We start from the raw sequence: 27,387 nt of genomic DNA, 5'->3' as shown, positions 1-27,387 counted from the left end.
CATCTGGATTTTGTCCTTTATTATCTTAATGAGGTGTGTTATATTGGTTGATTTTCATATCAACCAACCTTGCATTCCTGGGCTAAATTGCACTTGGTCATGAAGCATAATCCTTTTTATATGTTGCTGGATTTGATTTGCTAATATTTTGTTGAGGATCTTTGTATCTATATTCATAAGGGATATTGGTCTGTTGTTTTCTTTTCATGTCTGGTTTTGGTATCAGGGTAATACTGGCCTCCTGGAAGGAGCTCAGAAGTATTTCCTCTTCTTTTCTTTGGAAGCATTTCTGAAGTATTGGTGCTTTTCACTGTATTTTGCAGCATAATGTAGGTCTCTTCAGCCTTTATTCTAAATTGTAAAAGGAGGCAAGTGAGAAGGAATAGTCCCTTTGTGCTTCTGTATGTTGTCACCTCTGCATGATGACTGGATCTGTGGCAGCCTCCTCGGGACTATGAGGAGAGTCATCTCAAGTCAATACTCTGAGCACGGCAGAACAGAAAGAAGGAAAGAACTCACATTCTTTATGAGCAACTGAGTAATCAACCCTAGAACCTCTTTCTCTCTCCAGACCCCTTGTTATGTGAAGTAACACACATCTTTATTGTTGTTTAAGCCACTTTGGTTAGGTTCTCAGTTATTTGCAGCAGAAAATATCTATCTGATAGTTATGATTGTACCCTCTGCGACAGGAGCATTCCCTGTTTTCTTTATTATCTTTCACTTGTCTATGTCATCAAGCTAAGAGAACACAAGCTGTGCTTGCAGAAGAGTATTCTCAGAGGGACTAGATGGTCACTGGTTTCTGTGTAAAGCAAACAAAGTACAGCCTTAAAGTTACAAGGAATATAACTCTGCTGGACTGTCTGGAATATTTAAAAATCCTCAAAGGGTTACCATTTTTGCCCCTTGCATGCAACTGGGTAAAACGAAGAACAGATTGGGTTTGGAGAGATGTACAGTGGAGCCCAAATTGTAACTCATACAATGCCTATGTATATTAGTCAGAGTTCTCCAGAGAAACAAAACCTATAGAATTCAGTGATGACCACAGATTCCTGCCCGCTGGTATATATGCCCTATATAATCCCCCTGCCTTCTTAAGTGTGGAAGGGACTGTGAGTGCAATGATTAGGTTATGTTTTATGAAAAAAGTGAAGGGATTTTTCAGGTGTAATTAAAGTTCCAAATCAGTTGACTTTAAGTTATTCAAAAGAGAGATTATCTTGAGTGGGCCTGACCTAATCAGGTGAGCCCTTAAAAGTGACTGAGTCCTTCCCGAAGAGATAGATCTGAAGTGTGAGGGGCCCTATGGACAGAGCCACATGGCAAGCACTTGAGAGCAGTCTCTATTAGCTGAGAGTGGTCCCCAGCTAACAGCTAGCAAGGAAACGGGGGCCTCAGTCACATAGCCCCAAGGAAATGAATTCTGTTAACAACCTGAGGCTGCTTGGAAGTGGATCTTTCCCTTGTTGAGCCTCCAAATAAGGATGCGTCTGGCTAACAAGTTAACTTCAGCTTTGTGAGACTATCTCACTCGGCTTGGGCTCCTATAACAAGAATACCAAGGCTGGGTAGCTTAAACAACAAACGCGTACTTTTCACTGTCCAACATCTTGGGAGTCCAAGATCAGTGTGCAGGGAGATCTTCTTCCTGGTTTGCAGATGACCATCCTCTTACTGTTTCCTTACATGGTGGAGAAAGATTGAGAGAGCGAGCTCTGGTCTGTTCCTTTTCTTATAAGGGCATTAATTCTATCATGGGGGCCCCACCCTCGTGACCTCATCTAAACCTAATTACCTACCAAAGCTCCCATCACATTGATGATTAGAACTTCAATATATGAATTTTAGGGGGAAACAGACATTCAGAAACCCTGAGCAAAGAACCCAGTTAAAATATGCTGGACTCCTGGCTCACGGAAACTGTGAAATGATAAATTTGTGTTGCTTTAAGACGCTAAGTTTGTGGTAATATGTTATGCAGCAATAGAAAATTAATGTAGGTAACATTTCAAATATCACTCTTTTATATTGGAAAAAATATGTTAATGATCAACATAGAGTAAATTATGAAAAGTAATGTTTGACAACTCTGGAAATTACATAGATCAAATGTTCCAGCAAATTGCCTCTCCTTGTTTTCCATTAAACATTGTCACTTCTGATGGGACCCCACAGAGAAGGGTCTGGATTAGAAAGAATAGAGGATGCTTTTGCATCTTTCCCCAGAGAGTTGTCCAGGTGTGGTCAGCCCTTGGGAGACCAGCACCTGAGAAGCCCTTGTCCTGGCCCTGGGACAACCTTGGCCAGTGGAAGCCACAGTTAGCCCTGGCTTGCACACATTCTAGAATTCCTTCTGTCAAGAGGAAATCCACTCCAGGCAGGAGCATCCAAGTTAAGGAGAGCCAGGGCATTGGGAAAGATTGCTTAAAATGGGTGGGACCAATATCTGGTGAATGTTTTTTCTCTATGGCACGAGATCTAGTTATTTCTGGAGACCTTATTACTCAGTAAAACTCATTCAGGTGAATCCAGTTTGCAGGGTAGGTCCACACATCCAATTACCAGTTTGGGCATCAATCACAGTTGTTAGATGTAGCATCAAGATCATGGCCTGACTATATTTTATTAAACTGTTTACAAAGTGATTTTTTAAAGACAAATGGTGATCAGAACTGCTGACCTTTTATCAACCTTACTTAAGAAATTTTTGGGATTTTTTTTAATGTTACAGATTTGCACAAAACAATTTTCTTTTCTTTCTTTGGCTTTGATGGAATGAAAGGTAGTTGCGTGCATTCTAGCTTGCAAGATGAGAGAAAAGAAGAGGTACAGAAGTGTCTTTTTGGTTGTTTGATTGACAATGAAAATGAGAATCAGATGGAAGCGTTATTATTTTTTTTGCAAATTTGAAAAATGTCCAGTCATTTGTACAAATGGTTTAAAAGCCTTGAGATTTTAGGAATGTGTATTTGCAATTATTCTCCTTTAATAATTAATTACTAATATGTTTTAATCACTGAGAACATTGTTTTGATCATTAAGAATTTACAATGTAATGATTATTTCAAGGTCAAATTTCAAATGTTAATCATTGTTACCTAATGCATGTAAATCTCTACTGAATTCAGTTTAAAAATAAAAAGTAAATCATTAATTCGAGCTAGCACACTTACTGGAAACTGTCTTTTATTATTCTCTGCTATGGTTCAAGGTCATTTCTTTAATCAAACCTCAGAGTTTGGTCCATAGTCATAGGAAGAAAAATTCTTCTCCCCCCTTTCCTTCCCTAAAAATACAGCTCTCACAGGAAAACTCCCAACTTTCCTTTTCTTTTTGTTGTTCTCATGTCATCTTTAATTACTGCTGTGGCCATTATGCCCTTCCCTCCTTTTTTTTTCAGTTTTGAGGGCAGATTGTGTCACCGGGCAGAAGACACTTAGAAGTTGTGTAGCTCCCTGTGCTGGTGGAGCACTGTTGCTTGATGCTTTGATATGAAAGCGTCATATGGTACCTTCCATTGCTTTAATGGGCATCCTGATGACCTGTGCCTTTTGCTTCACTATATTCTGATCAGGGGCCATGTAGGGTGTGGACTATGAGCCTAGATTCCAGACCTGGCCCCACGTGGGTTTGAGTCCTGAGACACTACTCACTAGTGCTGTGACCACGTAAAGTTTATGTCTGTCCTGTCTCCCCCACTCCTCATCTGTAAACGGGGACAAGCAGAGCAGTGACGTCAGAGGACTGTTGTAAGGATGAGATGGGCCTCGTCACACAAGATGGGCCTTGGCTACTGTTGGGAGGACATCGATTTCACTCACAGACGGAGAAAATGTAATACCTTAATTTTGGCTGCGTGATCTTTCCCTGAGCCCACCCCACAGGCTATTGGGTAAAATCTGGCTTTTAGTCCCACCCAGTTTAACTTAATGTAAAAAGCCTCAATTAAATTTAAATAGCTTCTTTAGGCCATAGCCTAAAGAGAAATGTGTTTCAATAACCTCCTTTGTTTCTTTCGGCTCAGGTTGAGGGGGGTGGGGTTTACAGGTCTGCCCTCCCTGTGCTGCTTTTCCTGCCTGCAACTGGTGGACTTGCCATCTGTTCTTTGGGCTCAGGCAGGGCCTCTGGGCATGTCTGCTCTCTCTCCCTTGCTGGCTGTTTGCTGCCTGCAGACCCCTGAGCCTGATTCTCTATCTGGCCCCAGGCCCGGAATCCACACTGCTGGAGAGTTACTCACCCTGCTGGCTCTCAGCTCAGGTCCGTGCCCTGGGGAACTGAAATGGCCCAGGACAGCTGGTCTTCAAGGCATCCTTTGGAATGACCATGCTTTTTGTGCTGCTAAATTTTCTAGGATGTGTCTGGGCCCTGGCTTGGAATATAGGGCATCCTGTTAGGTCACTCCTGAACAGCCTGACACAATGTAATACGGTCAAAACTCTCTGTCCTCTCTATCCTCACTTGAGAAATAGTACACCTGTTGCCTTGTTGTTATGGGCGGCATGTTTGTGTACCCCGCAAGTTCATATGTTGAAGCCTTAACCTCCAGTGTAATGGTTCTGGGGTCTTTGAGAAGAGCTTAGGTTTAGATGAGGTCAGTAGAGTGGAGCCCCCATGATGGGATTAGTGCCTTTATGAGGAAAGGGAGACCCCTGAGCTCTTTCTCTCTCTACCATGTGAGGACACAACAATAACACAGATGTCTGCAAACCAGGAAGAGAGTTCTCATCCAAACCTGACCATGCTGGCACCCTGATCTTGGGCTCCCCAGCCTCCAGAATTGTGGGAAATAAATGTTTGTTATTTAAGCCACCTGGTATTTTTTGTTATAGCAGGCAGAAAGGACTAAGATGCTTGTCTTACCTCCTGTGTCTGAGTTCCCTTCTCTTCATCTCACTTCATCCAGGGCCAAAAAGGGGCAGGTCCTATCTAGGCCTCCCACATTAGGACTCTATGGTTTAGTTCTCCAAGCCTTGATATGCTCTTGATATGCTAATGGGGAGTAAGGAAAGCTGGGCATCCTTTCTCAGGTCAGCAGCCTAGCCTGAAAGGCTATCTCTTGCTGCAAAATCATCATTTTGAATGCATGAAGGTGATTATTACCTTGGTCTATCTCTTTGCATTCTTTCTATAATCTTCATTTCCCCCCTAGCAGAGGGATGTCCCAAAAGATCCTAGCAAAGAGAAAGTAGAGGAGAAAGGCAGACGACTGCATTCCGAACTGCTACCCTTGTAACATTGATGCTGGACTAAAGTTTCCAGAAGGCTGGGATTGTGTCTGTGTGCTTCGCAGTGCTTCCCCAGGACCAAGCACAGTTTCTGGTCAAAATCCAATAAGTATTTGTTGAATGAATGAGTGATGATGATGATGGTGATGATGAATATCGTTAGAGTTCCCTATAAACAAATGTATACGTATTTCTCAAACAGCTTGCCAGCAATTCAAAACAGATGTCTTGTAGACATTTTACCATGAAGAAATTGTGGATGCTTCGTTAACTGTGAAATAAGTAACTCTTTGAAGCTGAGAGATCAAGAGCTTTTCCCTTTTCTCCATGAAGAGCAGAGTTATAGTTGTTAAAGTGAAAATTGTCCTGGACTGGAAAGTTAAACAGGCAAGGAAGCCTTTATTCAAGGCTGTTGCAATAGGGGAGAGAGGCCAGTACTCAACTCTACTGAAACAAAGGGCAGGTGGGTTTGTAAGGGCTGGGATGAGCTACAGGAAAAGTACTGGAAGATGTTAGCTGGTAGGTTCTTCAGTGAGATGTGTTGAGCACATTGAGTTATTCCTGAGTTTGAAAATGTTTTTCTCTGCAATTAGGCCTTCTGTGTTTGCTAATTGGTGCCCATCAAATTAGGCTCCTCCTCTCCCACAGAGACTGTGAGATAGGGAGGCTATCTTCCTTGATAATTACATTTAAAGGGATGGCTCCCAGGTCTTTGAGAAAGTCATCCCTGGGCTGTAAAACTGGCAAGAGTATTTAAAAAAGATTTAGATATTATCTCAAAGTGGCAAAGAAAGAATTTACAATTACAAGTTTTCTAAAGAAAAATGCTCTAAGAAAAGGGAGGTCAGGGTCTAGAGGCAGGAATAAGCCTGTCTAAAATTTAGTCAAGCTGCGGGAAATATTAAGAGTCTTGGCCACTCTAAACCCGGGGAACAGATGGCTTCCCCATTGAGAATTTAATGTGAAAGTAATGATTTATACTGCTTACTCTAAATAGTCCTTACTGAAGTGAAATGTAATTTACTATTGAATTAGCAATAGGAGAATGTAGCTACTGTTCCTATATTATGCATTTTGGGTTAATAATTTGGGAACAGCAATCAGCGAAGAAACTGGACAGTAGGTCCTGTCTGTGGAAGTTCTTCAGAACTTGGGTGTCATTGACAGAAGGAACTTGCCCCTGGTTCTTCCTCCTTTAGGGTAAGCGTTAACAGTGAGTTTTTTCCCAACTCTCAGCCGTGTTATCAGCCATATTTGTGTTGAGTCAGATACCTTATGGTAAAACATGTCATAAATATAAAAATATCTTTACTACAAGGAAATCTGTTCTATGATCTGTTCCTTGTGTTTCCCTCACAACCATGTCTTTTTTTCCCCCTTTCATTCCACTTGGCTAATAGTTGTTAATAGGTCTTCAACATCGTAACTCGTCAGCATTAGAGAAGTTTAGAAAGAAAACTTCTATGGGAGGTCAGACACATTGGGTAAAGATGTAGTCACACAAAGTAGCATGGGTTTAGGACTTAAAAGAGAGTATCCCAATGCTGGAAGCAAGGAGAAAATAAAGAACGAAAAGATAAACGGGAAATTGAAGCTAACAGTATTGGTTATGCTAAGAAGGCATCAGCACATTTTACTTTATTGGTGTTACGTGCAGGGCAGCAGACAGAAATATCATGAGCTGCCAGAAAAGGTTGGGTACTTTGAAGTTCAGAAAAATCTATCTGTGGGTCTTGGTTAAGTCTGTTTTAAGATGCTGCTTGATATAACCTAGGGTTGCTTCCAAGACCTTACCCCTCCATGAAATGATCCCATGTTATAAACTGCCCCTTGGCTACATTATCCTGTTGCAGAACAGATATTTGTTAATCCTCATGGAGTTGTGTAGGCATGCATCTTGATGGAGAAAAATAAGTACCACAGGCCAATAGCGATTTGGCGCCAGAAACCATGACTCCCTCATTGGCCAGTCACATTTGAGGATTTGCCTAGATTCTATACACCTTGGATTGAGTGCTTTCTGGATTGTGTCTCACTGTTTATTGAAATAGTGACTGTTCTTAAGTTTAACAGCAGCAGTTCTTCAGATCATAACGATATTGGGTAAAAAGTACTTGTCTCTTATTTATTAAATGCTGTATCCACACTTTTTCCCCATGAGAAGCCAAATACAGCTGGTTTCTAAGATATGTGTTTTGACATACTTTATCGTTTGGATCTGAAATGAATGTCCAATGAAATGAAATGAAATGAATGTTTTCCGGTTGAGTGGAAGCCCCTTTAAATTATATTAAAAATAGGAATTAGAAATAGAACTAATCCCTTCCCACAAATACAGTGCTTTTATTGTATACATAGTCAATTTACTTCAGAGGTATGATTTAAACCATGGTATTTGTACATTAATGGTGTTACGGGTGAAGTTAAAATAGAGTAATACCTTCAACTTCTCTACTACTCTACAGGATTTCAATAATTGGTTCTGTCAGTGTTTCTGGTATACCCTCTGTTATGGACTGAATTATGTTTCCCCTAACTTCATATGTTGAAGCACTAATCCTCAATGTCACTGTATTTGGAGATATGGCCTTTAAGGAGATAATTAAGCTTAAATGAATGTGATGGCTAATTGTATATGTCAACTTGTCTGGGCTAAGGGATGCTGAAATAGTTGGTAAAACATCATTTCTGAATGTGTCTGAGAGAGTTTCTGGAAAAGATTAGCATTTGAATTGGTAAACTGCATAAAGCAGATGGCTCTCCCCAGTGTGGGTGGGTACCATGCAATTCATTGAGAGCCTGAAGAAAACAAAATGGCGGAGGAAGTGCAAATTCACTCTCTCTGCTTGAGCTGGGACATCCATCTTCTCCTGCCCATGAATGTTGGCGCTCCTGGTTTTGGGGCTTTTGGACTCAGATCAGGACTTATATCATCAGCCCCCTGATTCTCAGGCCTTTGAACTGGGACTGAATTACACCACTAGATTTCCCTGTTCTCTAGAGGCAGATTGTGGAACTTTCTGGCCTCCAGGACCACATGAGCCAATTCCTATAGCAAGTCTCCTCTTATATCCTATTGGTTTTGTTTCTCTGGAGAACTCTGACTAATATAATGAAGTCATGAGAGTGGGGCCCTAATCCATTGGACTGGTTTCCCTGTAAGAAGAAGAAAAGACACTATGGATGTGCATACAGAGAGGAAAGGCCATGTGAGGACCCAGCAAGAAGATGGCCATCTGCAAGCCAAGCAGAGAGGCCTCAGGAGAAACCAAACCTGCTGACACCTTGATCATGGACTTCCAGCCTCCAGAACTGTGAGAAGATAAGTATATTCTTTAAGCTACCCAGACGGTGTTATGGCAGCCCTAGCAGATTAATAGACCCTCTCTCTAAGGAAATAAGCATTGGGCTGGAGTCCAAAGGCTAGGGAAGTGCCCCAACAGCTCAAAGCCACAATGCAGGTACTTGATTCCCTATCCTATGGAAAACATCTTTTCCTCCCATTCACATCTTGAATAATCAAAAAATTCTGGAAATGGAATGACCAAGGTGACTGTATGAATAAGCTGAGACGTATAAAGAAGTTTTTCTTCCTTAGGTGGGAGAATAAACCCTGGTACTGTCTGCTCATAGGCTCTCCTGGGGCTCCTTCAGTTACTAACCAGTTATATTGATTTGGTCAAGCAAGTGTTATGTAAATGACCGATGAAGAGATTCCTAGCCTACATAAAGAAAACATAAACAAAAGCACAAGGAGGTGCTTTATTGTTTGCTTTTAAAAAAGGAAGCACAAGTGATAAATTATCACTGAAAAATCTTACTAAGTACGTAAAGGGTCTTATTTAGTATAGAAATAGATGCACGTGTCTATGGCTATTGTGATGGGAGCAGTCAATATGCAGTTATCCATGGGGCACGAGCGTGGAGCATGTTTTACAGAAAACTAAAGTCGAACGCCCCGAGCCATCTTGCTGGTGTTCTCAAGTGCTTCAGGAGCATTGGCTAATTAGCCTCACAACACTCCTGTGAGGTAAATAAGCATCTCTGCCCTCATTTTTCCTACTTTACTGCTTCTCATTTGAGGAACTGCTTAGAGGCTCAGCAAATTGCCCCATGTTGGGCTCCCATTAATGCTGCTCCATCACTGTGGCGTCCAGCTAGATTATTTTCCCCTGAAGTGTCTACTGGATACTGCAAATCCCACAGTCAGTCCATTTACCTGCACCTCTGTGCAAATCTGGTTCTATTCCCAAAACAGTGTCACTTGATATTTAAGAAGCGACCGGAATCCTTAGTTATTTTTACTTGCAATTTCAAAGCTTTTTCCTTTCCCCAAATCTCCTTGGGCTATGAATTAATCTTAGTCAAAACATGCTTTTAAGAGAAGGGTTCTCAAAGTAGGGCAACGACTTGTTCTTTTTGAAATTGCACATAATTTAACATGGTATAACCTTTGAAGGGAAATATGATCTGTTCAGAGCATTGCAGCGGTATTTAAGGAGGCTCGATGTCTGAAAGCATCTCAAAGAAGGCAGGTATTTGGTTTCAAATGATCAAAACAGCCTTGTACTCTTCTTGGAGTTATTTTGACATCTAAATAATAGTTCTGGCATTTCTTTCAGAGTGTAAATCAATAACATTGACTTAGTGCATTCTTTCTTCTTATTTTCTTTCCTTACTCTTTTATAACCTTAGATCAAGTATTAATAATTATTTTAAGCCTTAGCTTTGGTACTTTGCCACTTAGTGGTGCAGGAGGCACCCCTCTTCCCCCTTCCCTTTACCAATAGCCTAGCTCTTCCAGAATGTTCTCTTTCTGGGACAAAGACTATATCCATCTTCAAAAGCAGATAAATAGATTCAGCGGTTTCCTTTGACACTTTTCTTTTTCCTCTTTTCCAGTTCTTACAGTATTAGAACACATGCATCTTTCTCCTATTTTTATCACACTCTGCTATCACTAATTCTCCCTGGTTTCTCACCAGTGTTTCTGAACGCTGATCTGCCAACGGCCTAGCTCGGAATCGCTGGTGCTTGTTGAAGCTACCATTCTTGGGCTTCACCCCAACCAAAGAATCTTAATCTCTGGCGATGAGGACCCAGAAGGTGCAGCTTTAACAGGAGCCCAGAGATGCTTTCAGTGTTAACATCTGAGAAGTCTCCTTTACATGTTCTTGATTTTCCGCTTCTCCTCTCTCCATTCTAGTTATGCTCTAAGTAGTTACTGAATTCTTATGTGCTAACCTCTACTATGGCTATTATTGTACTTTCAAAAATGTTTGCACCAGCTCCCAATCCTCATGATTTGTTTTTAAAACTCTGCAGAATGTGGCAGACAGGATGTTGTAAGAGGGGGCAGAGGGTTGGGGTGAGGGAGCAGAGAGACGTGAAGTTAGGTGGGAGAGCTTTTGAGGTCCTTCAAAGCTAGATTTGATTTCCAATTCTGCTTCATAAGTAGCTGAATGACTTTGGTTTATTTGACTCTATGAAACCCAGATTTCTCAGCTCTTATTGGGGGATGATGATCTATCATCCAGGGCTATTTAGGAAGATAAAATGAAATAACATATGTAGCGCTAGGAGGCATCACTACATGGTAGCTTTCGTTGCTCTTTAGTTTATTCTTTTTTCTTCTTCATTCCTGTATGTCTATCTTTGGTTCTCTTAGCGCTTGATATTTTTCCTTATTATCCTCTTGGATGCCACAGTTACCTTCTTAAATTCTCATCTTTGCATCTTCTTTTTTAGCTACCACTCTCTAAAATGATTTCAGCGTATTTAAACCTTCTTGAACACTTTTAGGTAATAGTCTAGAAATTTCTCAAGCTAGGAGTCTGTGGTAGATATCTACTGTTTTGGTCTATTTAGCGCCCCTCCCTCTGGCAACAACACTTCTCTTCACCTCTGGGTCCTGACACTCCTCCCCCATCACATATGGTTGTGGGGGTTGGCTAGCCCAATGGACACCTGACCCAGGGGTGTGCCACTCACTGTAACACATCCTTCTAATATGGTGATTGGTCCCAGGAGTTGTCATGTGACACAAGCAGGGCCAATCAGTGTGATGTTCTGTAGTTTTCTGTATTGGACTTGTAGGGAGAGCTTGCTTTTGCTTTTGGAGCTCTAAGACTCCTTCAGGCTGCTGATATTTGCTTGGGGGTGGGGAGTGAGAGTAGGGGAAGAAGGCAATGTTTATTACCTCCTGGTGTCCAGCGGCTTACCCCTCACTCTTGCTGGTAGAGAAATACCTTTCCTATATCTGTTCTTGTAGAAGGGGTCCCTCTGAGGAGATGCTGGGTGATGGCTCCTCTAAGACTTAGAGCTTTCTTAATTGTTCATATTCCACACCCTTTTCTTTCCCAAGTCATGTATACACTATCAATATGGTTGAGTTTGGGGCAGCCTCTAGGCAGAGGCATTTGTCATACCTGGCATCACCATTCCCCTCTATCCTTTAGGTCCTGTTGGTGAGGTTGGCCCATCAGATCCAGTCCTTTTATCCAGCACAGTAGGGTCTTTCCCAGGAACCTCCGTTATCTTCCCTATTCCTACCTTCTATCAATTTCCTCTACTTGGCCCTGTTCTACCTGACCCCAGGCTCAACAGATATTCAAGTAAATTCTGGGAGGCTTCTGGCCACCATGAAATGTTTTAAATGGAAATTTAGGGCCCATGGCAATGGATTTTAAGCCATGTGCCCAGGGCCCACAGTGCTGAGGGCTGGGGTCTAGGATCTGGAGGGGTTGACCCAGAAGATAAGAGAAGGTCAAGTGCATGAATCTCTAAGTCTCCATCCTCCTACCATAACAAGACCAGCTCCGATTTGATGGATTTTTTTTATATTGAAGATGACCATAAAGTTTTATTCATCAAAATGGCACTGTTACTAAAAAATAAAATGCTGGAAAAAACCTCGGCCTATGCAAACAAATAAACACTCATCTTGGTCTAGCTTGGTATAACCAAACTTACCCTTTAACTCTCCAGATCAATCAGGCTGATAATCTCACAGCCCCTTGAATACTTCATTCCCATCCCTACTTAGATGGGTCTGTTTGCAGTGATCTAGCCTTGAAAAATGAGAAACTGAGGACTGCAAGAATGTTTTAGTGCCTGAGGTAGTTAAAATTGGTCTCACTTAGCAAGATAATGTATAGTTGGGCTAATGCTATGAATGAGGCCATGCTGCTGGCAGGAGGGGCGTAGGAGTAAAGTAGTCAATCTCTCTGAAACTCTGATGTTTCTGATGTAACACTTTTGGGGAGCGGGCAGAGAGGAGTGGGCAAAGACATCAGCTGTTCTGAACCCTGGCTGATTCGTGAGATTCGATCAGATCAAATCATTTCTTTGAATAGTCACCTGGAGATGGGAGCTGAACAGCAGCAAAGCCATTAGGAGTCACCTGCATCCTCAGTGCTCACTCTCATTAGGGTTTCCGCCTGGCACACGTGGGCTAGAGGACCCTCCTGTGCTCTCTGGGTCTCTGGGTGCCAGGGCAGTGGGTGTAGGACAGCCTTATTCCTCACTTCCATCTACAACACCACCCTGCAAGTGATTTATCAGGTGCTAATGGAAGGATTGGAGTTTAATTAAGATAAATTACAATGTAAAGGGGGATGGATGATAAAACTTTCTATGTAAAATATGACTTTTCTTTTAGTTGAAGGACAAAGTCACCATGGAGTTCAACTTCCACATGGACACATCTGGGTACCCAATATAGCTCCTCTGGCCTAAAATTTCATTTCTTATCTCATCCTTGTCTGCTTTTGGCATCAAGATTACATCAGCATAAAAAATGATTGGTACTATTTCCTCTTTTTACAGTATCTGAAAAATTTTATGAGAGGTTGAAATCTCTCTTCCTGGAACGTTTAATAAAACTTACCTTCAGGGGCCGGCCTCATGGCCGAGTGGTTGAGTTCGTGCACTTGGCTTCAGCGACCCAGGGTTTCGCCGGGTTCGGATCCTGACTGCGGACATGGCACTGCTCATCAAGCCATGCTGAGGTGGCGTCCCACATAGCACAACCAGAAGAACCTACATGTAGAACATACAACTATGTACTGGGGTTCTTTGGGGAGAAGAGAATGAAAAAACAAAAAAGACTGGCAACAGATTTTAGCTCAGGTGCCAATCTTGAAAAAAGAAATCTTACCTGCAAAAACATTTCTTTGTGAGAAATTATTATTATTATTTTTACTTTTGCAAATAGTTGAAATTTTCCATAACAAAAAGTGGAGAGAATAGTATAATAAAACCCATGTATTTATCATCCAGCTGAGGAAAGATTTTAAATTAGTGATTAAATTTTATAAATGTTTATAAGACCATTTAGATTTTCTATTTCTTTTCTAGTCATTTTTGACAATTAATATTTTTCTAGGTATTTATCTATTTCGATTAAGTTCTCAAATTATTGACAGAAATTGTTCGTCACATTCTCTTTCTTTAATTTGTGCATCTATATTACATTTTTATTTTTCATTCCTAGTCCTTTTTATTTGTGCCTTCTTGCTTTTCTTCCATCAGACTTACAGAGGTTTATCAATATTACTAGCCATTTCAAAGAATCAACTTATGTCTTGCTGTTCCTTTGTTTCAATGTCTGGATTGAACTGCACCCCAGGGCTGGAAGTGAGGCTGGAAGAGACCTTGGACTGTTAGACTATGTGTCCAGCTGAGTTGCTCACTGGGCAGATCAGAGGACGGGCTAGAGAAAGTCATTCTCAGGACTGCAGCATATATCAAAAGCTCTGCCATTGAGAGAAAGACAACAATAATAATAACTCTAATGCTAACATAGATATAATTATTGTGTGCTGAGGACTAGCTTAGGTGCTTTACACACACTGACTCATTTAATCTTCACCACAAGCCTGTGAGATTTCCATTATTAACCCCATTTTCCAATGAGGAAACAGGCTCTATGTGATTAATTTGCTCAAAATCATATAGCTTATTGATAGTGTTTGACTTCAAAGCCTGTGTTTTTTCCCTGTTACCCTATTAGCCATGAACGGAGGGAAAATTGGGTAATTGCTGGAGATCTTGAAGACTGGGCCATGAGACCTGAAAAGAGAAAAGCAAAGGTTTATCTTGTCACCTACTTCGTTGGCTGTTCTGGGCCAAATGATAAGTAAAGCTGGCCCAGTTCGGTTTAAATGACTTGATCTTTATTTTATGCTGGAAACTCCAGGGAAAAAAAAACTTACCCAGTAAGAAGATCCGAATGGAAATAAATTCCTTTTCTCCATACAAGGAAAAGTATTCCTTTAGAAATGAATTTTTAATATGAAAAATTTGAGCAAACGTTATTAAAAATTAAAATACAGTGTTAATGTTTGCCAAAAAAAAAAAAATGAGCTGCAATGAGTGACCTCTAAGCTTTCACTGTTTTAATTTTTCACAGCAAAAAATAAAGTTGGTAACTTGGTTTTTATTATTGTTTTGCTTTAGTACCTTTCAAAGAGCATCAGTATTTACTATCTCTGAGAAAACAGGTAGGGAGATAATCGGTAACAAAATTAGCTTAAGAGAGTGTCTCTGAAATGAAGGCTATTACAGAAACGCCTACGTAAATTGTGAAAAACGACTATACTTCCTTTAATTTAGCCTACGTTTATTGTAAAGAAAGTATGCATATTCAGGAATTTAAGCATAAAAATTATCTCAGCTTTTCAAGTATATTGGAAAAAATCTGCCTGCTAAAACTTTAATATCCTTCTCAAAGATTTGCCTTCTTTGAGTAATATAGTAATGAACGTCAGATTCCCGAAGAAGCACGTCATTTAAAGTCTGTCCATAACATCTGAAAACAGGGGAATGAGTACGCTTGTTGTCAAGGACATCTTTCATCTGTTAAAAAGTAAAATACTATTACCTACGTTTCCAGATTTTATGGACACCCTGTATTGTAATATTTGGAGGTACTGGAATATCTCTATTACATGGCGCTTTAGTTTCTCAAACTTAGATTTTCTTTCCTTACACCCTTGATATCACTTTCCAGAGGGTGATGACTTCCTCTCTCTGAGAAGTGTGTGTTCCTTCCTCTCCTGTATCTCAGTAGCTGCTGCTCACATGCTTATTCTAGATGGTTCCACACTCCCTCCATGGTTATTTGGAGCATTGAAAGACAAGCTGGGCCAATTAGCTCTCTTGGGCACTTGGAATTAATTGTGAGTACCAAGGGACACGTGAAAATCCAAGAGTCATAGGGTGGCCACATATATTCCTTAGAGCTGAGGTATGGCCATCTTCCACCCTGTGAGAAGTGAAGCAGAGAATGAAGTTGGGAAGAGAGCAAAGAATTAACTAGTTGGACAAAGAGAAGCAGAAAGGAGAGGCAGAGAGAACTGGTGGATTGCCAGGTCCTTAAGTCCCTCATGAGACCTCATTATCTTCAGGCTTCACCAGGTACCCTAGAATTATCTTAAAAATTTCCTTTTCTCATCACAGTAGCCCAAATTGGTTTCCGTTACTTGTTATGCAAAGAACCTTGACTAAGACTATCTCTCCTGTTCCAGAGTTAGCATCCAAATTTGGTGTGATCCTGGGCAAATGCTTGTGCTAAGAAAATTCCTAAAATAAAAAAAAAGTAATTTAATCTATGATGAATGTTTATGGAAAGAAGAGAGGCAATAAATAAATATATCCTAAAAGTGCTTGAAGTGGATGTTTTTCTGTTTCCTTCCAGGAAGATCGAAATCATTCCACAAGAAATCAGGAGAATGGATTGCCAAAATGAGCGTGAAGCAGCAAGCCAAACTTTTGTTGAAAGGGTTGTTTTCAGTTTATTTAAAAAACTATGACAATTACAAAAATAATTACTCATTGGACATGTTCTATTACTAACTTTTTATGGAACAACATTGGTCTATGTAGTCCTAAGCTCTCATATGAAGTTATCTACGGGTTCATTGTGTTTGAGTACACCTTCTGGAAGCTCCTAGAAGGATGCATGGTGGATACTTAGGTTTCTGAATCTTTTTAAAGTAACCCTTTCATTTCTTTTTAACTTCCTTTCCTTCTTTCTTTCTTAGTATTTAGTCCTGTGCTGTCTAATAGAACTTTTGTGATGATGGAAATGTTTTAATCTGTGCTGTTCAATATGGCAGCCACTAACCACATGTGGCTATTGAGCGCTTGAAATGTGTGGTTAGTATGACTGAGGAGCTGAATTTTAAATTTTATTTCCTTTTAATAATTAAAAATTAAGTTTAAATAGCTATGTGTGGCTAGTGACTATTGAATTGGACAGTGAGTCTATCAATTCATTCTAGAATTTTTGTTTCTAGTATTTTTGAGACATCCTTTGTGATGTCCGGTTGTGTTTTATGGTGGTTTGAATTACTGGTCTAATTTCCCTAATCTCACATTTCCCACTGCAAAAAGATAGGTGGTTAGAAAGGGCTGACCGTATCACCTTTAAATCAAATTTGATTTTATGCTTTGGATGGGATCCTCTGCTTCAATTCTGGTTTATTCTAGATGGGCATTCTGTGGTTGAGTGTGGGTGAATTGTGGCTTTCTGCTATACTTCTGGCACTCACAAAACACAATGCTGAAGGCAGTCATATGTAACTGGGGAGGAAGCGTATTTGCCTATCTTTCAACTTGTTTGAAGACCAAACCACAGCCATGTTGGTGTAAAGTAGCCGGGTGAGATGGAACCAGCAAACTCTAGGACGACTTCATCTTGGCTCACCAAAAAACGTCAATGTTGATGTGCCTTTCTTTTCTTTATGGGCCTAAGTGACAGACTTTCCTGGGTCTCAGTTGCTGTGAAGAGGTCACTGGAAGTGGGAAGTAGCATATTTGCTACATGTAACTATTTCTGCAGTTGCCCTAGTGTTTGAAATAAACCAAGAGCAAACCTTTCTACAAGAGGTGAGTTGACAGTATGGTGCTCCAAGCCTCAAATGTGACAAGCCTCATATGGTACTTGTCCTTCTTGTTCCTGGTAGGATGGTTTCCAGTCTTCTTCTTTCAAGTTCAAGCACACGAGATCCAGAACCAGGGGTCTTTTGAGATACAACTGAATGCACTGGTTCAAATGACAAAAACTGTGGACCCACCTAATGGAGATGGCCAAAAGGGTATCTTTTCCATTGTTTCTGATCAGGTTTCTTCATCAGTAACTTGATCGGTGACTTGATTTTCTTCCTCAGTACCCTGCTGAGAAGCAGACCTAGTCTTGTTATAGCTGGGTCATTTCGTCTTGTGCGTCTTGTACAAATCTGTAGCTGTCACTATTCACAGGCTTGGCAAAGCCACTCACTATGTATATATTGTCGGCAGAAGGAACTTTCTTCCCTTTTGTTCCTGAAAAGGGGCAGGAAAACATCCTTCCTCCTACTTTGACTATCAGATACTCGAACCGCCTGAGGTTGAAGGTGAAGGGTAGGTTACTACCGGTGCAGTGAATGGTGAGTCCACCTCCCCAAGGGGCTGGAGCTCAGAAGCAGGAAGGTGAGCAGATTGAAGTCTGTGGCAATTTCCCGCTCTGGTTGCCAAAGGTATCCCATTGTCAAGAGAACCCAGAAAGACTGGAGCATCTGCGTGATTCTCATTGCCTTTGTCCTTGCATTTCATGCGACCGCCGCTTAGAGGAATGCTGGGTAAGTTCCATGAGCCAGGCAGGTGCACAGGGAGTCCTCTGCCTGTGAATTTCACCTTGGCCCAAGCTCTTATGGTGAGCCAGGAGCAAACAGTCATGGACTCGACTTTGAGTTTTCCCTGAAGCTCCCTCTCCTAAGCAGCACTTGACCCTGGCTGATTCAAGGTCAAGATGGGTGCTCAGGGGGGCCTCTATTCTCTCCCTTCATCCTTCCATTGACTTCAAACATTCATTCGTTTACTCATTCAATAGTTATTTATTAGGCACCAGTTATATACTAGCAGTCTTCGCTGGGGATACAGTTGTGAATGAGACTTGCACAGCCTGTTTCTGTCTAATCTGCAGAATAGCTTCTAGACATTTTCTTTCCTTAAAAGCTCTCTCCATATTCTTTCTGTAACATCTGTGCCCCAACGACAGCAGGAAAATCTTATGAGGATATTTAAAATATGTTTTTCTAATCGATTCTCCTCTTTGGATGCAAAATGAACATAATGTAATAAAAATAGGACCAAAGAAACCAGAGTTAGAAAGTACGCCAAAACCCTTATGGCACAGGATAATTTACTGAGATTTTTTCCCGCTACCGATGTCCAAGGGGAGAACAGAGCTTTGTGTCCTGGAGACCTGGAGCTGCCCTTGCCCACATGGCAGAAGCAGGAGGCATTTTGTTTTTAAAGTATACAGTCTCGTATAGAGAGGGTTGGGGACAGGAATGGAAATGCTGGGGTTGCATGAATTATGTCCTGAGGCTAGGAGGGGCTGCAGTTCATGTATGTAGGCAGGAGGCTGCTCTATGGAGTCCCCAGAGACAACGGGGCCTCTGATCAGTGGATCAGAGAGTTGGAGTGAGTGAGAGTTGGGGTGTGTGAGAGTTGGGATATGTGAGATTTGGGGTGTGCGCAAGTTGGGGTGTGTGAGAGTTGGGGGTGTAGGAGAGTTGGGGTGTGTGTGAGAGTTGGGGTGTGTGAGAGTTGGGGTGTGTGTGAGAGCTTTGGTGTGTGAGAGTTGGGGTGTGTGAGAATTGGGGTATGTTATAGTTGGGGTTTGTGTGTGAGAGTTGGGCTGTGTGTGAAGTTGGGGTGTGTGAGAGTTGGGATGTGTGAGAGCGGGGTGTGTGTGAGACTTGAGGTATATGAGAGTTGGGTTGTGTGAAAGTTGGGATGTGTGAGAGTTGGGGTGTGCAAGAGTTGGGGTGTGTGTAAGTTGGGGTGTGTGAGAGTTGGGGTGTGTGTGAGATTTGGGGCATGTGTGAGAGTTAAGGTTTCTGAGAGCTGAGGTGTGTAAGAGTTGGGGTGTGTGAGAATTGGGGTATGTGAGAGTTGGGGTTTGTATGTGAGAGTTGGGGTGAGTGTGAGGTTGGGTTGTGTGTGAAGTTGGGGTGTGTGAGAGTTGGGATTTGTGAGAGTTGGAGTGTGTGTAAAGTTGAGGTGTACGAGAGTTGAGGTTTGTGAGAGTTAGGGGATATGAGAATTGGGGTGTGTGTGAGAGTAGGGGTGTATATGAGAACTGAGGTATGTGAGAGTTGAAGTGTGTGAGAGTTGGGGTGTGAGATGGCTTGGGCATTGTAGTCAGATTTGGGGGTCATGTCTGGGCCGCACTGAACAGCAGAGGGGGCTTCAGAAGTCACTGAGACAGAGCCCTGGACCCAAAGCTTCAGGTGGGCTTGGGAATCACAGTAGAACAACGACAGTCTTTTGTGATGCACTGTTCACTTCTATTTACCTCAGTGTGGGCAACTGTAAAACAGGGCAACAAACTCTAACAGAAATTTGTACACCCACGTTCATAGCAGCATCACTCACAAGAGCCACGACGCAGAGGCGGCCCAAGTGTCCATTGATAGCTGAGTGGATAAACAAAAGGTGATATATCCGTACAATGGAATATTATTCAGGCTTGAGAAAGAAGGAAGGAAATTCTGACACCTGCTACAACATGGATGAACCTTGAGGACATTATGCTGAGTGAAATAAGCCGGACACGTAAGGGCAAATACTGGATGATTCCACTTAGATGAGGGGCCTAGAGCAGTCAAATTCCTAGAGACAGAAAGTAGAATGATGGCTGCCAGGGGCTCGGGGAGGGGGAATGGGCAGTTGCTGTTTAATGGATATGGACTTTTGTTTGAGGTGATGGAAAAGTTCCAGGGATGGATGGTGGTGATGGTTACACAGCAGCGTGAATGTACTTAATGCCACTCAACTGTACACTTAAAAGTGGTTAAGATGGTAAATTTCATGTTATGTGTATTTTACCACAATTAAAAAATAAAATGAAAGGACAACAAAATGGGCTTAACCTGTTATAACTTCTAGAGTGAAAAGAGAAAACCGGCATAAACCTTCTGAAGAGAAAGCTTGGAAAATAGAGGGAGGTTAAGTGATTTGACAGAGCATAAAGTTAGAGCAAATTTCTGGTGTTTTAAAATATAAGAAATATAATCCAAAGTCTCTTGAGGGGTGAGTTCTGTCCTGGGCTGCCCCAGTGCCTCTGTCCTGAGTTTGTGTGTGTGCCTGGAGGGCCTCCAACCAGACAGATGCTCATTTCTCTCTCCCAGAGCAGTGGGGAGCAGCTAGTTGGTGGCTCTTCCATGGGGTCTCCCTGGGACCAGGCTGGCTGTGTGGCTGTGCCTTCTTTAGGGTCACTGCTCCAGTCCCCTCTCCCTAGCCTTGTGATTTAGTTTGGATGCTAACACTTGGGGAGGGAACTCTTTGCTCTGCTTAGTCTCGCCAAGGGTGATGGGCCCCCAAACTCTCTAACAGGAGGGGAAACGCAGTTGTGCTGGCCCAAGATTGGGGAGGGTCAAGTGGATTTAGTACACTTGAAATGAGCAGAGTGCTGACCTCCTCAGTGGCCCGGAGGAATGCCAGTGTGGCTACAGGTTGCACAGCAGGATGAGGAAAAGGGTTTCCTCGTCATAGGGTCCAAAATGCAATTGCAGGTTGAGCTTGACAACAGACTTATTGCCACAGTCATGGAACTAAGCTTTACCTTTATGTATGCAAAGGGTGTGGGCAAAGACTGGGTTTGCACACCAGCTCTCCCAGCATTTTACTCCCACTGGTGAAATGGAAAAGACAGGACTATGAGGGGCAGAGTGCGGGTCAGCCCAGAGCGCCATGTTCCTTCCACTGCACCATTTCATCTCTTCTCCTTACTGACCCGTCCCCTGAGGCCATGTCTGTTAGCACTGTGCACTTGTTTTTAGAAAGTGGGCACTCTGGGAAGCCTGGGGGAGAGGGCCTTCCTACTAGCACCAGAGGATGTGGCTCTGCTTGCCTTTCCTTGTGGTTGAAGTTGAAGGAGTCTTGGGGTTTGCGTTGTGGACTTGAGTTCCCGCTGCCACTAGGGGCCTGGCCTTTGAGATCCCGAGTCTCCATCTGCAGCCTGGGTCGTATTCCAGAGTCACTTCAAGGTGTGCTGCTTGCCTGTAAAGTCCTTTGATATTTTGGCTTAAGCTGCTGTCCCATTTGAGGCACCCACCGATTCAAGTAACAGCTGGGGCCCTTGGTTTATAACTCTCTCATCTCACATTTCTGGGTGGATTTCTTTTTGTAGACAATGTTCTATGACTCACCTTTGAAATGAGAATTTATCAGCTTAGGGATTCTTCTCTTTGAATTGTCGGAATAAGAATAAACATAACACCCCAAAGTCCTGTTTCCATAGTCCTTGGCCCATCACAAAGATGGAGGTGAGTCTCTCCCCACCCCTATCTGGGGCCTATGCTTTATTTCTTTTTTCCCAAAGAATAGCACGGGAATTCTCGCCTGCTTCTTTCGTCTGTCTAGGGAACTGCTGATCCATCCCTCTGTTATCCTGGTTCTGCCACTTATTGCTGGTTCCATGTCTCCTCAAGTCTCAGTTTCCTCACTCATGAAGTGGGTGTAATAGCTCAGGGTTGCTCAGAGTTTAAGCGAGTTTCTGTATGTGAAAGTACTTTATTTCAAAGTGCTACCCAAATGGACATTACTTTTCTGCTAAAAACCCTGTGAGAGGATAGACCGTTTGTCCCTCTCTGGACTCGCTGCCTGGTGTGAGAATACGTCTTGATCATACTGTTGTTAAAACTTATTAATAACGAAGATCATGTCTGTCTCCTCCTCCTGGCCCTCTTTCCCTCTCTCCCACTTTTGTCCAAGAGGTAATGAAAATTGGTTTTCATTTCTTTTTCTCTTTCTTGGTAGCCCAGCCTCACTGTTTGGAGAGGCTCTCAAGGCCACTGCCCCTTGAATTCTGTGATTGCCATCTGCTTTTACAAGAGTCGACTGAAGGTGATGCTTTAGACCCAGGAAGATGTTGGAAAGCTGCACAGCCTGTGTCTTTGGACCCACAGAGACTGATGTGAATGTTAAGGCAAGATGTCTTATTTTTACTTTTTCTCCTGGTGCAGGGCGTCAATTAGGAGGATGAAGAACCACAGAAACTGAGCTCAGCGCCGGGCTCATGTGGGCAGCGGGTAACTCACTTTCCGATAACGCTCTGCGGTTTGCCTCGGCTCTGCCCCAGATACTGAATCTCTGTTCACATCCAGCAGGGCCAGATGGCGTTCCCAGGCCCACAGGGAAGTTAATATCTGTGCAGTGGTTTGTTTAAAAGTTTGAATCTGATTCTGTGATTCAAGCCAGTAGTGTCAAACTTTAGCCAGGGGTGGCTTTTTCGGGGGAGCTTGGAGGGGTGAGAAGTTATCCAAATATTGTGACATGGGAAGCCTTTCTGTTGATTTTAATGTACTCTATACAGTTTTCCAAGGCTCTTCTTGGCAGCTCGGCGGTGACCTGATTCTTTGTGTAATGTGAAGCTACCACGGACGCGGCTAAATTATACTTAAGAGTGTGGTTCATCCACTGGGAACCTAGATACACATGTCCTGGATTTTATCGCCAACCAACAATCTCGAGGGGATGGTTGGCTCATCAATGTAACATCTCTCTCTGACCCTTGGCATTCCAGCTAGTTCTTGAAAATTACTACCATGTGACAACTTTGCAGTAGTCTCTGTGTGGAGAAGACAGAAAGGGAAAAATTTCATGAAAATTGCCATCGTACTTGGCATTTTGGTGGCTGTCTCTCGCTTTGTTGTACAAAGTGATCTGCTTTCACAACAGTTGGAAGGAGATGGAGATGAGCTTCCAACTGCTCTCAGGTTGTCCAGATGTCAGACTGTTGGAAGCAGAGCTGGTGGAACACAGAACGCACTGGTGAAGTCCAGGAAGCCAAGAGCATGTGACACTGTGAGTGTGAGAGGATTGAAATGGAAGTCCCACCGTTTGGGTGAAATCTAAGACTTCTAAGAATCTAAGAATAATCTTAGATTCAGAGGAAGTTGCAAAAAAATAAAATACACAGGGAGCTCCTATGTACCCTTTATGCCTGTAACATCTTGCATAACTATAGCATAATATGAAAACTAGGAAAAGAAGCAAAGTGCTTTTGAAACAGGTGACACAGAGAGATAATGAAATCACAGTACTATTGCAAAGATAGCATGGACATTTTTTTGCATTCCTACTGTGTGCCAGCCACTATACAGGGCATTGGGAATGTAAACAAACCAATCTTGGGTCCTTCCCTCAGGGAGTAACAGAATAACCAGGGAGGCTGACATTAAATAAAGAATGATGCAGATAATTCATGAATCACACTTGTGATAAGTGTCATGAAATGGAAATATAGCCAAAAGAAAAAAAGTTGATTTCATGAAAAGATACCTTAAAAATTTCCATGATGTTTAGTAATCTTAAGATTTTCCAAAGATTCTATAGTAGCTATAACTTTAAAGTTTACTCCTAGTATTGCAATTATGATTGTGTCCTTTTCTTGGCTTATTTTTTTCAAATTTCCTCTTCTTTTTGGTCTGAGGAAGCCAAGATGTCCTGAAATGAAAGGGCACTGATAATTGTGCCCGCAAATGGCAGTTTATAAGGGTGTTTTTAACATACGTCAGCAATTTGGCTGCACAAAGGGAGTCAGGCCTCAGAGATCTGCTCCTTAATATCACCAGCAATTAGGAGTGATAACACCCAAACAGACGCTTGCCAAGAGGAGAGATTCTTGAACGTCAGCCATGTTTGACGAGACCCCGAAACCTCTTCTGGATTGTAAAGCCAGCTGCCGCTGGTTTCAGAAGGCAGCTTTGGCAAGCCACAGAGAGTTCAAATGCACAAGGTTCATTCATGTGGTTCGGAGATATGATCTAATTTGGAATGCTTATGGCTTAAGTGAAGAGAGGAACAATTAGATTTATGTTCCCGTTGAACGTAAGAAGTGGTATCCCGGCAACTCAAACAGAACGCCCGCAAGAGCGCGACCCTCCCCACCTACTTGGTAAACTCAGTGCAGGTGGCGGAAATAATACCTGGATAAATACCACTGGTCACTCAGGACGTTTTCTTTGTATCAACATTTGCTGTAGGAGGTTCTCACATCCCCAGGCTTTTGCCAAGCAAACAGTGTGTCTCAGACAAGAAGTGGGGAACAAAGGTTTGCCAGTAATGGGCCTCGTGGGGGTGTGTGCTGCGGGGTTACCCCTCTGATGTCAACTCCAGTTCTTGGGAACTGCAATCTTGAATTAGGATACCTGCCCAAGAGGCACGTGATGCACAGAAGTGCTGACTTTATGTCTGTTCAAGTGGGGCGTCTTTTGTAATTTCTCATTCCTCAATCTATGTTCTGCATCACTGAGCCTTTCACTCTTGGTGCAGAAGCCAGATCTCCACTTCAGTTGCTGTATTTGCCCACCTGAAAATTCCAGTAATTGGCCTCATCATTACTCTAAATAAATGGGGGAGGGGAAAGCCGCACAAAATCCATCGCTCTATGGGGAGATGCAGGATCTGTTGGTGATCCTCTTGATGTTAATCTTTTTGTTGATTTGTTAATTTCTCTCTTATTATACTTTTTGAGTTGTAAGTTTTAAGAATGATTTTTTCCCCCCAGAATGTTGGTGTTGAATTTGGGAGAATTCACTATTTTTAATGAATGCTGGTGAGTGGATGGGTGTGCTTTTGGGCCTGGAATCCTCATGTACTAATCCTGGCAGGCAGATGCTGTATCCCCCATGGCCCGGCATCCTACTCCCACACGTATCAGCTCTCAGTGCATGCTGTCTGCTTTGCTGTTGAAAGCTTGTAGCTGGACAGGACAGGTGTTAAGAGCTGTGCTTTGGAGAAGATATATCTGACTTTGAATCCTGCATCTGCCACTTACTCTTCTGAGTCCTTGGGCAAACCACTTAGCCTCTCTGAGCCTCAGTTTCCTCATATGTAAAATGGGAACGATAAGACCCACCAGAGAGAGTTGTGAAAATTAAATGAGATGATGCTTTATATTTTATATGGAACCTGTGGATGGCCTGTTTCCCCTGTTAAAGTGTAAGCCCCATGGGAGCAAGAATATGTTTATTCACCACTATATCCCAATGCCTGTACACAGTAAGTGCTCAATAAAATATTTGTTAGATTAATGAAAATGTGCTATAGATTTTTCTGTGATATTACTGAGAAAAGGAAGAGAACAGTTTAAAGATTTGAGGAATGAAGACGAGATGATTATATTGGAAACAAAATAATTAGAGGAAGATATTTTTATCAACATGAGTTATCTAGATGTATCTTAGTATTGGGCATTAATTCCACTTCTAAGCAAATTTATTATTTTAGCTAAGAAGTCATCATTTACTTTTCTAGACGATGTTTTTCAGGATTCCTGAGAAAAACTGTCTTACACATTTTTAAATCTTTGACAAGTATACATATATATTTTTAATAGAATTATGTTTTTTGGCTCCCCGCTGAATATGGCAAAGACTTCCTCTCTTCCATTCCTTCTTTCCCCCTCCTTCCTTGCTGTCTCTCTTTCCCTCCAAGAGGAAACACTGAAGGGCATTTAAAATATTTCCAAGAATTAAGGATGTAGGGAATACATCCTTATGGACCAGATCCATTGGAATGGATCAAATCTACATAAGGAGGTGTTTGGAAATATTAGCTTCTCAGGAAAGTTTTAAATAAAATCAAAATATTGTTTTTTTCTTAGGAGTTACTCAGCTTTGTAATTCCGTAGATAATTAGTAATTTTCTTTCTCTCCAAATTCCCAAACTCTGGTACCAACCAGGAGTCCATTTGGAGCATCGTGGTGTGTCTGACTCAGTTGGGGATGAGGTGGGTGCTCCTTCCAAGCGCTCATTGCAAAGTCCTGAGCAACTTTAAATGTTTTAAGGGCAATTCTTTCTCTCACCACCAGATGGAGAAGGTACTCCACTGGAGTTCACCACGGCATTTGCTTCATTGACGGTTTTGGCACTTCTTTCTGGACTGGGTGGTTAGTATTTTTCTGGATGCAGAATAGAGAACAACTGATGAGGGACTGTATTTTAACAGTTTATGTAGGAATTAAAGTACATGTTATTACAGGTTCTGGCACCTCTTTGCCCACTTAAACTATCTGGAGAGTTATGTATTTTTAACCCTTAAGAGACTGGTCACATGTCAATACACGTGAGTTTGATTTTTTTTCTTAAGTTAAACTTTGACTTCTTATTTCATGACTTCCAACCCATAACCTGTCTCCCCCTTTCTTTATGGGAACATAATATGAGGTTGATAATTAAGAACAAGAATGGTGGGGTGGGGACCCATAGCTCTGGGTTCAAGTCCAAACTGTTCTACTTGGGCCAGCCGCTTACCCAACCCATCCCTCAGGTTCCTACAAAGTGATATAGCCACTTCACAGAATCTCTGGAAGGTGTGAATGAGGCCATCCTGCTGATGGCCCCCACATGGCACCTATGCTGTGGGTGCTCACAACAGCTTTGTTTAATGTTAGCTGGGAAAAGGCTGGTGAGTGCAATATTTTATATCTCTCTCCAATGCATTAGCATCTCAGACTATGCTAAGTCTTAATTTAGTTATGGCCTCTTTGCTTGCTCTTCGTACCTCCATCCTTTGGATAGGCTAAAGCAGCGGTTCTTAAGGGTGGGGAAGGGGAGAGATATTGTCTCCCCAGGGGACATTTGGTAATGTCTGGAGACATTTATGGTTGCCACAGTTGGGGAGTGGGTATTACTGGCATCTGTGGGGTAGAGCCTAGGGATGTTGGTAAACATCCTACAGTGCATAGGACAGCCCACCAAAACAGAGAATGATCCAGCTCCAAATGTCAGTAGGACCAGGGTTGAGGAACTGGGCTGAATGGTACTCAGTAGAAGAAAAGTTCCCTGTCTTTGGTCTAGTCCATTCAACTTGATTCAATTCCAAATATCTACTCATCTGGACCTCTGCTAGACTTTAGACCAAGGATGAAAAGACACAGACTCGTCTGTGTCTGGGAAGGATCTGGGGTTTTACTCTACTTACAAGCTAATAAGTTAGCCTGTTACTGTTTCATGGATGCTGGCAGAAGATGCAGACTCCTGGGTCAGAGACAAAGGACTTTGTTATTCAGGGCGCAGCAAGCTGAATGTTTAGTGTGTTGGCATGGGCTCCCCTTGTCCTCCAAGTCCCACAGGGGCAATATGGTGGAGACTTGGT

At 42.2% G+C, this 27,387-nt stretch overlaps 1 protein-coding gene across 4 annotated transcripts in view; it reads left to right on the top strand.

The window, feature by feature from the left end:
• SETD4 (SET domain containing 4) overlaps nucleotides 1–25,327 on the top strand; it is a 286,649-nt gene extending 261,322 nt beyond the window's left edge. For 3 of the 4 annotated variants that reach the window (XM_070252168.1, XM_070252181.1, XM_070252169.1), the window contains one exon: nucleotides 22,044–25,327. The gene's annotated coding sequence lies outside the window, so the exon portion shown is untranslated. Of the gene's footprint in view, nucleotides 1–15,930; nucleotides 16,460–22,043 lie in introns of those variants that run through there. The other variant, XR_011432846.1, reaches the window with a different exon arrangement.
• The last annotated feature ends 2,060 nt before the right edge of the window (nucleotides 25,328–27,387 follow it).

This window comes from Equus caballus, chromosome 26 (genome assembly GCF_041296265.1).
Source record: "Equus caballus isolate H_3958 breed thoroughbred chromosome 26, TB-T2T, whole genome shotgun sequence".
Lineage (NCBI taxonomy): Eukaryota > Metazoa > Chordata > Mammalia > Perissodactyla > Equidae > Equus > Equus caballus.
This window is presented reverse-complemented; position numbering and strand designations above follow the sequence as displayed.